Source organism: Ips typographus, linkage group LG2 (genome assembly GCF_016097725.1).
Source record: "Ips typographus isolate SLU linkage group LG2, UJ_Ityp_2.0, whole genome shotgun sequence".
Classification (NCBI taxonomy): Eukaryota; Metazoa; Arthropoda; class Insecta; order Coleoptera; family Curculionidae; genus Ips; species Ips typographus.
The window spans coordinates 15,014,938-15,028,116 of NC_138423.1; the positions used below are offsets into that span (position 1 = coordinate 15,014,938).

The 13,179-nt window shown below is 34.5% G+C and overlaps 2 protein-coding genes across 7 annotated transcripts in view; one reads left to right on the plus strand and one right to left on the minus strand.

The window, feature by feature from the left end:
- mtd (TLD domain-containing protein mustard) overlaps positions 1–13,179 on the minus strand; it is a 112,754-nt gene that overhangs the window by 91,175 nt on the left and 8,400 nt on the right. The window contains exon 1 of one of the 5 annotated variants that reach the window (XM_081996153.1): positions 1,123–1,139. The exons of the other annotated variants lie outside the window; for them this stretch is intronic. The gene's annotated coding sequence lies outside the window, so the exon portion shown is untranslated. Of the gene's footprint in view, positions 1–1,122; positions 1,140–13,179 lie in introns of those variants that run through there. 5 annotated transcript variants of the gene reach the window in all.
- The window catches only part of LOC145740594 (uncharacterized), a 216,316-nt gene that overhangs the window by 68,590 nt on the left and 134,547 nt on the right, over positions 1–13,179 (plus strand). The gene's annotated exons all lie outside the window — the stretch shown is intronic.

Here is a 13,179-nt window from a genome sequence, read left to right on the forward strand (position 1 = left end):
GTGCTTGTTCCAAATTTGATCAATATTGCTCCAACGGTCTGACAGTTATGACAAAAAACCGATTTTTTAAACAGAAATTTGAAGGACTATATTTTCCTTAGGAAGCACTTTTCAGGAAAATGACATAATGAATGTCAACTTATTTTTTAATTGGCTATGGATTGGTGAATTATTGACATTTAAAACTGGACCACCCTGTAGAATGCTTTTAGCGTCCAAATTTCCAGAAAATTTCCAAAGAAATTGGAAAATCTAAAAAATTAAAAAAATAATATTTTTAATGTACTTTTAATCATTAAATTTAGATGTCTTAAGTTATTTCATTAGAATGTATGACAAGTTTGACCTTAACATTGAAAAATTTGACAATGGTAATGACAAATTTGACAGTTATTCTCCCTATGAAGGAAAATTTTCGCATAGAGTAATTTTCCAAAAACGAAAATTGTTTGACTCGAAAATTACCGTTTTTACATCACTGGATTCCATTATTCCATATTCCGAAGTTATCCATTTGAAAATTTAAAGTAGATAAAAACGCACAATTCAAAAACATTTTAGGAAAAGATAAGATTTTAGATCTGAGCTTTTTGACCCTTTCAATCAATATCAAGAGTTATAATGGTATGCAGCATTAACATTTACAAATTGATTACACTTTCACATTTAAATACATTTTCTATTAAATAAACCGTACAAGACTTCTTGAACATCTGGTATGAACAACCTTAACTTTTGTCTGTAATTTGTGGTACTGTAATAAAAACAGGTCCAAGATGTAAATGGTTGCAAAACATTGACATTATTTACTCCAAAAAACAAAATAACTCGCTGACATAGCCGTAAATTAAGAGTTGCAAAAAAATGTGCAGACAAGTCTGACAAAGAGCAAACGAAATAAAAAATTGCACTTAATTTAATGCAGGCCAAATCGTGACAAGTTTTATCAAATTTCTTCAAGTTCGACCACTGTACTAAATGTCAGGTTAACGACTAATTTAACACCGTGCGTGTAGGCAATAAATTTGAAACGAATGCCATATACACACAACAATCAATTTCCACTACAATTAAAAACAAGTTTATAACTATAAAAAGCAAAAGGAAATAGCAAACACGTACCCACACAAATTGATTGTGAAGAAAGATAGAAACTGTTCTGATGCGGTTCTAAGATTCCAAGAACAAACTGGACACACAAACAGTTTCATAGTAAAATCACATTTTTTCGCAACCACCAAACCAATACTGTCTGTATTTACTGTCTTTACATTTATTGTTCGACCAATTCCTCCATAGTAAGCAAAATTTGTTTTTAATTATACAAAACAGGCTAAATGCGAAACGTTTTCCATTACTAGAGCGTTAATTAATTGTGCATTAACAACTACTGCTAGTGCTTGGTATGCTAATTCAGAGTTACTCCTACTAGAAGGATTGTATTAGTTGATTACGTTGGATAATTAGAGCAGGTATTTGCTGCAGTAAGTCTTTAATAGTTTGGCTTCAAATACTTTAAATACTATATAAATGTTTTATTTTCAAATCAGCCCATTTATAATAACCGATAATTTCAGGCAAGTGCAAACATTGAAGAAACTGTAATTTGGATAAACCTTTTCTCAGAAACACCACAAATCAATCCACATACTACACAGGTTTGAAAAAAAGTACAAATACAAAATAAGGTAGGTAAAAATTCCAATTTAGTCAACCGTGTACACCATCACAGAAGTTCTCTATAAGAGGCTATTTAAATCCGATAAATTGACTGTAGCATGGATTGATAAAATGCAGACTTATACAAAATTGTGTTTGACGTATTGTCAAAAATGTTGTAAGCATCAATTGAAAAAGCGCGTTTTGTCTGTAAAGGCATTATCAGACATAAAGTCCAGTAAATCAAAGCACAACTTTAAAAACTTTTTTCTTATTCTAAAAAATTATTGGTTATTTATTCTTAAAAATGCTTCTATAAACCTTAAAGTATTGGATATCCTAGATACTGTGCAAGAAGTGTCACAAAAATGGCTGCTTACCAAATAACTCGTTCACCAAAATGTCATTAATTTTCAAGAAAAATCACCTTTTTTGGTTTGAGCAACAGCAAACCGCAATAACTCTCTTTGACCTAGATAACTTGACATTAACCGTGACAATTTTTTTTTTAATTGTGTTTGAATGTCTATTTAGTATCAGAAAATGTATATTCTAAAAGTTCAAAAATAAATATAATCAATTAATAACCCAGCATAAAAAAAGCTTCAAATTCAGCACCTCCTACACATTTCGTAGGGAAGATAAAATCGATAATTTCGCCCTCCGGAATTAAATTCAGCACCTGATTCCTGAAATTCCTCTATTTCTGGAACGATTCGGTTAATGCGAGAAATTACCGATAATCGGTCTAGTTATTTGAAATTTTGCAGAAGTGCACAGGATACTCTGTTTTGTATTGATCTGCCTACAAACCAGTTTTATGCAGATTACAGAATATACACTGTAATATATTTTTACTCTTATTTATATCTTCTCGGTCGCTCACTCTGAAAGAACACTATTTACAAGACAGAGAAGAGAAACAATTAATAAAACGGAAAAAACCAGGTAAACAAGAAAGAATACCTGAACTAAAAGCAATTTATTCTGTTGTGTGGATATGTTGTTTGGTTTTTTACGGTTGCCTTTCTCCTCAGTATGTTTCCATAGTCCAAAAATGGATTTGTAAATTGTAGTGGCTGCTTTAGTACTGATTCCTTTGTCTTTGTATGTTAGAGCTTTGAGGGTGTTTCGATCTTCTGATGATTTCTGTCCTAATGTCTCGTACATGTTTTGTAAATTTTAATTTTTTGTCTAAAGTAATTCCCAATTACTTTATGTCGTTTTTTGTTTCAATTTTGTGGCCGTTTGCTGTTATTACTACTACTACTACTCCGTAGCACTACAATTCAGGGTGGGTCTTGGCTGCCTGGACTATCTGCCTCCACTTGGAGCGTTCGTGGGTCATCTCCCTCCATTCTTGCTGGTCTACACCAAGGATAACCAGATCCTTAATGATGTTATCTCTCCATCTGAGCCTGGGTCTTTCCAGTGGTCTTTTTCCTATTGGTGCCTCCTCCCATACCCGTTTTATTAGGCGATCGTTTTGGCTTCTTTGCAGGTGCCCTGCCCATCTTAGTCTGCCGGACTTTATCTCCTGTCGGGGCTTTGATATATTTGGGCAAGCTCAGCATTGCTCATCTTATAATGGCCGGTTTCAGGGTTCAAACGGGACCATATATCATGCGCAGGATCTTTCTCTCAAACCTTCTTAGGAGCTCTGTGTCGCGAACTGTCGGTGTCCATGTTTCACTGGCGTATGTTGCTACTGGTCGCATCACTGTTTGATAGATTCCGGTTTTAGCTTTTCTTGTGATAAATTTTGATTTTAGCACGGTTTATACTGCAAATGTACATTTGTTTGCCTGTGTGATTCGCTGTTTAATCTCTTCCTGCATTATAGACGTCCATTGTGACGTTCTGCCTGACTCTGCCTCGCGCGGAGTTACAGGAGACATGCATGTATTTGGTCTTTCCTTCATTTACTCGTAGACCCATTCTCTGAGCTTCCTCTTCGATCTTTATGAAATTTTCCTTCACACCAACAGTAATTTCTCCTACTGCGCCTATGTTATCTGCGTAGGCCAAAATATGTTTAGGACCTCCTGGGCCAAAAATCTCTGCTTTCCCTGATGCTGTTCTTATTGCTTTTTCTAGTGCAAGGTTAACTAGTACTGGCGACAAAGCATCCCTTTGTTTTAGACCTCTGTTAATATGGATTGATTGGTTGTACTCACCATCGATTTTGACGCCGCTCTTTGCCCCCTCCAGGCACGCTCTACACAGTCGAATCAGTTTGTGCGGGACACCAAGTTCCCCCATAGCTTTCCAGATTCTCACTCTAATAACACTGTCATATGCTTGTTCAAAGTCTATGAAAAGGGTATGTAGGCTTTTGTTAAACTCTCAATATTTCTCCAGAATCTGACGGATAGTGAAGAGAAGCCGGTCAGTTGTTGATCGAAAGCCGCATTGATAGTATCCGATAATCTCCTCGGTATATGGAGAGAGACGTTGAAGCAGAATGTTTGAGAATACTTTGTAGACGTGACTCAGCAGGGCAATATCTCGGTAATTTTTACACTGCATTTGGTCCCCTTTTTTGTGGAGTGGGATGATAACACCTTCCTTCCATTCGTCGGGAATGATTTCTTGATTCCAGCTCTGTTGCACGAGGCTATCTATTTGTATGGCAAGATAGTCCCCTCCATGTTTCAGACTTTCTGCTAGGATATTATCATAGCCTGCCGCTTTGTTATTTTTAAGTTTCTTAGTTGTTTCTTCCATGGATACGGGCGGGATAATAACCTCTGCTGTTTGCAATACAAGACTTTCGGGATCTTCCTGCATCCGTATGTTAAGCAACTCGTCAAAGTAACACTTCCATGTGTCCAGTACTTCTACTTTGGAGGCAGTGACTGAGCCATCGTTACGCAATAGCATTGTCGCAATTCTGGGACGGAAACCCTTTTTAAGCCCCTTTATTTTCTTGTAGAATCTCCTTGCATTAGTACTTAAGTTAAGTACTTGTAGTTTTCTGTCTCATGCTCTTTTTTCTTTTTCCCGATCAGTTTACGTAGTTCTGTTCTTACTTCGTTAAATCTGGTTGTCGTCTGCTCTGATGGGCTATGGAGCCTTTTGATCCAGCCTTGCTGTTATTGTAGGAATTAATTTTGTGGCTGCATTAAAGGAGCTGGTTTTTAGTGGGATTAGGAGTGAGTCTCCATTTATAAAACCATGTCGTAGTATGGTCAGCATCTGGAGCCTTTCTGCTGCTTTTGTGGTTGTTTTGTCATGTACAATAAGTGCAGTATCGTCTGCGTACTGTATTATGTAAGAAGTTTTGTCGATGCAATTCTTGTCCTGAAATCTATGATTGTCGTGGCAGTATATGTTGTAGAGAAGTGAGGAAAGTGGAGATCCTTGAGGAAGTCCTTGCTCACGAGAAAAAAAAAAAAGAAATATTCATTGTCAATGCGTACTTGTAATTGTCTGTTATCAAACTATGCCCATAAATAAGCAGGTTGTCCTTTTGTCGTCTAAGTGTGTTGTTTGTATGTTGCTTGTCAAGACAAACAGTGGGTGTATAGTGGAGTGTTTAGGTTTAAAGCCAAATTGGTAAGCAGGAATGTGTTGCCCAACCAGTTTCTCAAGATCCTTTTTATAATATGTGCAAACACAATTTTTATATTTTGATTTTAAGTATCCTCTTACTACTAGAAAGATACATACAACCACTTTTCTTGAGTTTGTCAAATACCAGATTTTTTGGTTGTTGCATTGAAAAAAGCGTATTTCAACAATTTTTCTAGTAAAATTCCATTGTTATACAGTTTTGCGATATAAACTTTTAAACGCCATTTGTAATCAAGTTTATGGGCACGTCTCGTCCTTATTTCCTTTTAAAAGGGACGTGTCATCCGTTGGGGCAGCAGGATTATAATAAACTCTGCTCGCATAACGGCACGGAGCCCTATGAATAAATTAAATTGCGTTCCTTGCATGTCTACCCTATAAATTATGTAGATCGTTCCGTTCCACAATGGCTAGAAACCGTTGTTTGATTAGTTAAAAAAAAAATGAGTCAGGTAATTAAGGTTAATTAAAACTTTTAAATCTCAAATTTTGTCTTAATTTTTGGTTATTAATTTATTTAACTGCACTTCTAAGCATTTGTCGTTTAGTCAACGTCTAAGTTATTCCAGCTAGTGTGGTTCAGGCTGTGACCTTTTCCACATGTGCTTAAGTAGTCTGAACCATCTTAAATTAAATGATTTCTCGACTTAACGTCACCACGTGTCAACTCTAGTTCTTGTTTGGTGTGCTTTCTTATAGGTATATCCATCTGTTATTCCGGTCCTAACTAACAGAATATCGTCGAAAACTATCTTCAACCACTAACATGAACTTAACTATAAAAGTTTTCATCAAAAGCAACCTCAACTTCCTGGTTCAATAACGTTCTCGAGTTAAATTGTAATTTGAAAGTTTCGATTGTGTTCAGCCCAAAATTTTCCCATGTCGTAATAAGCGCCAGTCCGAAGAACAAATTGTTTACGAAACTTTTAATTAGTAGAGATTCATATCTCGGGTATAATGTTTTGTTGAGAAATTGCGTCGGACCGGGGGCCCCAATTCACTTATTGCAATCGCTCTGTCGCACATTAATCACCGGGAGGGACCAAAACTGGGACATTTTCCCCGTGTTTACAACAAGTATACGTTTGTTATTCGCTTCAGGATGATTAACTAGAGAAGTGAAAGAAATCTTTCCATGGAATTTGGATTTATTAGTTAAATGGGAAGAGAGTAGCAAAATTACAACTGAGCCTAAAGTTATAGGACTTAATACAAATTTGGGGGATTTCGTCTATAACGAATGGTCACTTGGTAATACCTAGGGGTGACGTAATTTAACAACATGCCATCTGATGTATTATAAAAATTAGTGATCAGGTGACAAACTGTCAAATGACGTCACGAAGCACGCACCGGCGGTATTTCTGAACGTGACCCCAGCAGTAACTCAATGACATATGAAATGTATGGACAAGTCTTCTGCGTCAAGAAAGCTGTGAATTTCCGGTTTTTGAAGCGCAAACGTCAGTGTCATTTTGCATAAATTAAATTACTACCCAGTGCCTGTCTTTTTTTGCTTTTTTGTGAGTGTTTCATCAAAAATCTTTGATTTTCTTCCGTTCTGACTTGGTTACATTTACCGATATCGCTGATTGAGATCTGTCATCAATACTTTCACTGGCCCAGGGGCCATGTTCGATTTCAAATACTCGACGCGCGGTTTAGCGGTTAGACGAACACAAATGACAGCGACCATCACGTGCCTAACTGTTATTATCTCATCGCTTTTAGGATCGAAAAAACACCTGATGCACCCTGTTGAGTGTATGTAGGTGCATATTTTTTAGTTTTTAGTTTAAACCTAGGAGTGAATATGAATTAGGTTGGCAATAGTGATCGAATGTGATTGGTCAGTTGGCGGTATGATTTACACAGTAGAAATCATAGCCGTTTTCTAAGTTTTCTTTCGGGTTGTGATTTTGGATCCAAAAGCGTTTTGATTCAAAAGTCACGTGACCACCATGTGATTTTAAAATTATGATGTCATGTGATTTTTAGATCACAACGAGATTGGATCCGAAATCGACAACAAACTTATGCCAATGTCACTCTTAAATCAAATCTAGGGATTTTCTTTGGTTTGTGTATGTCATGCTTCTTCATTCACCACTCCTAGTTTTTAAATAGACTATAGTGCATATTGTTGCCAATGTTATGTCATAACAATGCCATGTTAATTGTCAATTGTCAAATGAAGTGATTTTTAAATATAATTTGTTAACAGCTTGAGTCAGTGGGTACGTTCACCCGACGTCAGCGGCTTAGAGGTTAAGTAAGCGGTCCTATTTAGTTTGTTATGACTGCTTAATTAGCTTCTAAGCTGCTGACGTCGGGTGAACGTACACATTGACTACTATTTCAACTATTATTTAACGTCAATTGTACAACAATTGTATCTTATAAACATTTGAACTTTGACAGTTTCAAATATAAATTTTTTTTTGGTCACGTGACTCTTTTATTTAATTTGAATTTTGATAGTTAAAATGTACCGCAACATTTTCATGTTCAAAACTGTATTTATTAGGGTCACGTAAGTGTTTTGATTATTTTTTAAACGTCATTTTTTTATTTTGTTGATGTTTGAACTTTGAGATTTTAAATTTACGGTTCTGCAACATTTTCACGTTTAAAATTATATTTATCAGAGTCACGTGACTGTTTTAATCATTTTTAAGCGCAATATCAATTTGAACTTTAACAGATTTAATTTAATGATTTGATTATGTTGATCAGAAAATTTTCAATTTCAAAATTGTATTTATTAGGATCACGTGACTGTTTTGACTATTTGTTTGGAACTGAATTTTTGCAATTTATACTTGACTGGACATTTTTTCACCTGACATTATCTCACTCTCTAGTCGTTAGCTTCATGTTTGAAGCGTCGGGATCCTATGTTAGTCTCATGTTGTGTTTTTAGCAGTTTCCCTCCATTCCTCTCTATCTGACGTGCTTCTAATGCTGTCTTGGAAAGATTTTCCAGTAAACTGCTTCACCTGGTCCAGCCATCGTTTTGGAGAACGTCCTCTAGGTCGTGTTCCCTCTACCTTCCCTTGGACCGTAAGTTTTTCGATCATTGTCATCTTTCCTCCTGCTGACATGTCCAAAATACTTGAGAATCAGTTGTTTGATTTTAGTTGACAATCTGACTGTGGATGTTAAGTTCTTCGAGTATGGATACTAGTTAGTTCTGCGGTTTGTCCAGGGAATCCTCAGTAGTCTTCTCCAGACCCACATCTCAAACGCATCCAACTTGGCGATGTCTGTGGCTTTTAAGGTCCAGGATTCTGCTGCGAATAGCGCAATTGGAAAAACGAGGGTGTTTACTAATTTGCATTTTGTTGTGGTTGTTATATGCCGATCTTTCCAAATTTCGTTGAGTTTGGTCATGGCCGTTTTGGCAAGAGCTATCCTTCTTCTGATTTCTTGACTTGATCCGCCATTTCTGCTGATGTGGGCACCTAGATAAGTTATTTCTTCCACGTTCTCGACATCTTTAATATTAGGCATTTCTTCCATGCTGTTCGTGCGATCTGTTAGTATAAGTTTCGTTTTCTGACGGTTCAGTTGTAGACCGAACTCCCAGCTCACTCTCTCTCTACTCGCTCAATAAGACTCGACATTTCCTGCTCATCTTTGGCGATAAAGGTGGTGTCATCAGCGTACCGGAGATTATCCATCCTTCTGCCACCTATGACAACTCCTCCTTCCCAGCAGTCCAAGGCTTTTCTTATGATATATTCTCCATATACGTTAAACAATAAGAGTGACAGAACACAACCTTGCCGTACACCACGTTCCACGTTGAAAGGTTCAGAGGTTCTTCCATCCACCTTCATTAGCTTTATGTTATTGTTATTCCATAGTTCCTTTAGTAGGTGAATCGTTGTCGAATCGTGAATTGTTATGAGTTCTTTTAGTACCTGACATTATAAATGCATTAAAATTCTGTTTCTGTCTGTCTGTTTTTGTAAAACATCAAAAATAAAAATAAGGGAAAGTAATGAATAATTTCAGTTTGACAATGACAATTTCTCTGTCTCTCTTTAGTTTTAAATGAACAAGGGTCATACTATTTAGTTACGTCAATGCACTGTCAGTTTTACGGATACCCCGTTTGCATCGTCGTAGTTTAAGCCAGGCTTAAATTAAGTGTGGTTTAGAATGTGACAATATCGGTAAAAAAAATCACAGTCTGAATCACGCTTAACTTAAGTTTGCCTTGTACGACGGTACAAATGGTGGTTAATAAGTTTCCCATTTACAAAAATTGCCATACTCTAGATTTCTTGTTATGTAAGTTATTTAATTTGCTTTACAGAATGAGTGGTTTAACGTGTTACAAAGCGTGGGTTTTGCCATGGTAGGCCTAGGATTTCAATTTTCATCACCCTGTACATTGAAGATAGAAAGGAAGTAACCTAAAGAATTTCTTGATTTTCAAGAGGTAAATAGTAATGGTTACTGCCTGTTGTCGGGAACATAAATACGTATCTTATAATAAACACGTATGCATTTACACTAATGAATTTATATGTAACGTATTTATAGCCAGTCCAATTTAACGGGCGATTAAATTAAACGAGCCAGTACGCCAACGCCTCTGAAAAATTCAGGAATTGTCAGGAATAAAAAAAATAAAAAAACACAATAATTAGTGAATAAGTGTCATTATCTATAATTAACTAATAAAGTCTGCATTTCTCCAAATTACCCCGTAAACACTTTAATTAGTCAAGGTGTCACGACTGCTTTCTGCACAGACATCCTGTTGACGGAAGTACTTAATCTCGGAATAAGCCACTCTAAACGAGGCAAAGCCTAATAGGATTTCGAGTAGAATTGTACAATTTTTGGATTCAACTCAAACATCCTGGTACAACAATCATCAATTAGCAATTATTTACATGCACTCGATTAGTGGCCTTGGTGCCAGATAATTGAGAGCGATTTGAATTTTTTTTTCATCGCAAAAACGTTCTACATTCATCCGAGCCGGTGCCCTTAATTGTTTGTTGCCAACTTCAATTGCCTGAATTAATGTTCTACAGCAAATAATAACAGATGCAAGCGTATGATGATTAGATGCAATTATTACATGTTGAAGCTTCTACACTGCTCCAAGAAATGAACCTTTTTGGACCAAGAATTTGCTATGTTGCCATTTAAAGGCTACTTACAGTCAATTTCGCCCATTATTTTGTAGCTTCGTGTTTCAAAACTGTTTTAGGTATAAAAGTGTATTTGTTTACGTCTAATTACAGTATGAAACTATTATCAACACTTTAGTAAGGACATTTTTATAACTTTTTACCTTTATACCTGATTCAGTTTCAAGACATTTTAATAAACCTAAAAACGTGTTTTATTTGTAATTTGACAGCTTTGTTGAATTCATCATTCAAGTTTGGCCATATAAAACTGAGGCACTCCGAATATTGTCAAAAGCACGAGGTAACAACAATTAAAACCTGCTTATAATACATATTTTTGCGCATACTAATAATAATAACTACTTTTGAACAAATAATATTCCATTTTTACTCAAGTAGTACTAGTTCTAGTTAGCTAGTACAACTAGTACAGATAGATAGTACAGATACCTCACACTCATCTAACTTTCAGGGAGCCTAATATGATTCAAAAACAAATTGTTTTTGAGTGACCCTAATAAGTGAGTGGCAAATGAGTTAAATGTGAGCAAAGCAGATAGTTCACTCATCTGCAAAATAATTTCTTTCGATTTTGTTATTGTTTCTGATACTTTAGTTCCAGAGTGCAAAATATCTGTGCACCATAAATTAATGGTGTAAAAACGTTACTTTTTATAAAAATTAATTATCTTAATTAAATTTACGGACGAGAAATCAGTATGCGAACTGAATTGAACTGAAAGGTTAGGTCAAATTGACACAGTCTTAAAAATAACAGTATTTTGAAGTTGGAGAAAAGGAGTCAAATCAATCCAAATGATTACTTCAAGTTAAACTCTCAAGTGAAACATTTTTAAATTGATAATTGTCAAAACTTATTATAAAGTAAAAATTAAAGTCATAGTTTGGCCTCCAAATCTAAATTTCATACAAAAAAGTTAAAATCAGGACTTTCACGTTAAAAAATGATGAATTACACATTATAAAAATGGGAAATTAACCATATTGTCATTTAGGTTAAATTTGACAGTTTTATGTTAAATAAAAATCAGAATTCATACCTATTAAATACTGGCCACTTTTGTCATATTTGACATCATCATTTAAAGTTTATAAAAAGTTATTTTTGATGGTCATAAATTTAAAAATTTAGGATAACAACAAAACAACAACATAAAGAGACAACCTAATTTATCTGTCTCTGTCAAGTCAAGTATATTTCATATGTCTTAATAGACATTGACATTATTATTTACCTAGATCAATGATATTTCCTTTTTTGTTGTGTTTGTGCCAGACTAGAACTAGAGATTAGACCCATTTTTGACCTAAGTCAACAATGACCATTAAGGTAGATTATTTCCTTCCTATCAATTTTGACCAATCGCTATCAAGAAATAGTATAACAAATGTAAATTTTAAGTGGAAAAATCACTTACCAACTGTCAACTTAGCTGTCAGCAGTTTTTCCGGAAAAAAATTCGAAAAAATTTCACACTCCTCACAGCAACATAAAGAATAGTGTTACCCTTTCTAGCTTGAAAGTTATTGTTCTTATTGTTTTAATTAAAATAAAATGTTTATTTAACTCAGGAAATAATCTTACCAAATATTCCTTGTGCATCTAATTTTTCCTGTGGAAAAATTGGAACACTCGTTTCTAAGTAATTTGTTTTAACAAATAGCGTGAACGAGAGTAGTTTTAAAAATCATCCGAGTCGAAGACGAGGAATTTTAAATTTTAAATGACTTAGAAACTCGCTTTTCCGAATTTTTCCGGAAAAATTAAATGCACTAGGGATATTACCCCCGAAAAAACTAATTTTTTAAGTTACTAATCGGTCAATAATGGTATGTTTATCATGTTGGTAGTGGGAAAAAATTTATAATAAAATTAGATACAAGTGTGATTTTAATAAATTATAGAATAGTTGCATCAAAAACGCAATTTTGAAAAATAAATGGTTTTCAGATTCAAAATAGACAACAAAAGCATTATACAAAATCTAAAATGTATTTTAAAAAGTTCTCAAAAATTATTTCAAATAAAGTTTTTAGAAGGGAATGATAATTGTCTTTGCCAAAAATAAATTGCTTAGATATGTTAATTGAATCAGATTCATTTAGTTGTAATTTTTCACTCATTTCTTTAATAATAATTTTTCTTCACCAGTCAATTGATCTTAAATAAACGTTTTTTTCGTTTCCTGAGTTTCAGTGGTTAAAAAAAAAAGGAAATTCTAAAACAAATCAAATTAAGTTAAACTGAAGCAATTTTTACATCCCTTTCTAACAAACATTAAGATTTATTATACTTTTTTATATTCACTCACACTCAGATTAGCCACTCTTTGAAACTAATTAACGAATACAGAAAGTAAAGTGAACTATAGGAATATCAGAAAATACTGAGTTCTTATTACTTTACTTCAACTGATTTTTGTACAGGGTGTACCAACGAAACATTGGGGTGCTGTAAAGATTTATGAAGGGTTTTGAAAAGGAAAGTGTATTGCTCATAACAATCAAGGTTGTATGTGTTATTTTCAAAGTTAATTTGTTTCATTAAAATGAAAACTAATGGATTAACTAAATAAAGAAAAACAGTTACTAGGCACCTGGCCAAATGAAAGCAAATGTGCACATAGTGAATTTAACTTGTTTGTAATATGAGTAAATATACAAGGCGTTAGTAATAAGGAGGCAATTCTGTTTAAAAAAATCCCCATCTTTGTGATACAGGGTGGTAAATTTTAAAAAATTTTTGTCTTATAATGAGAGACAC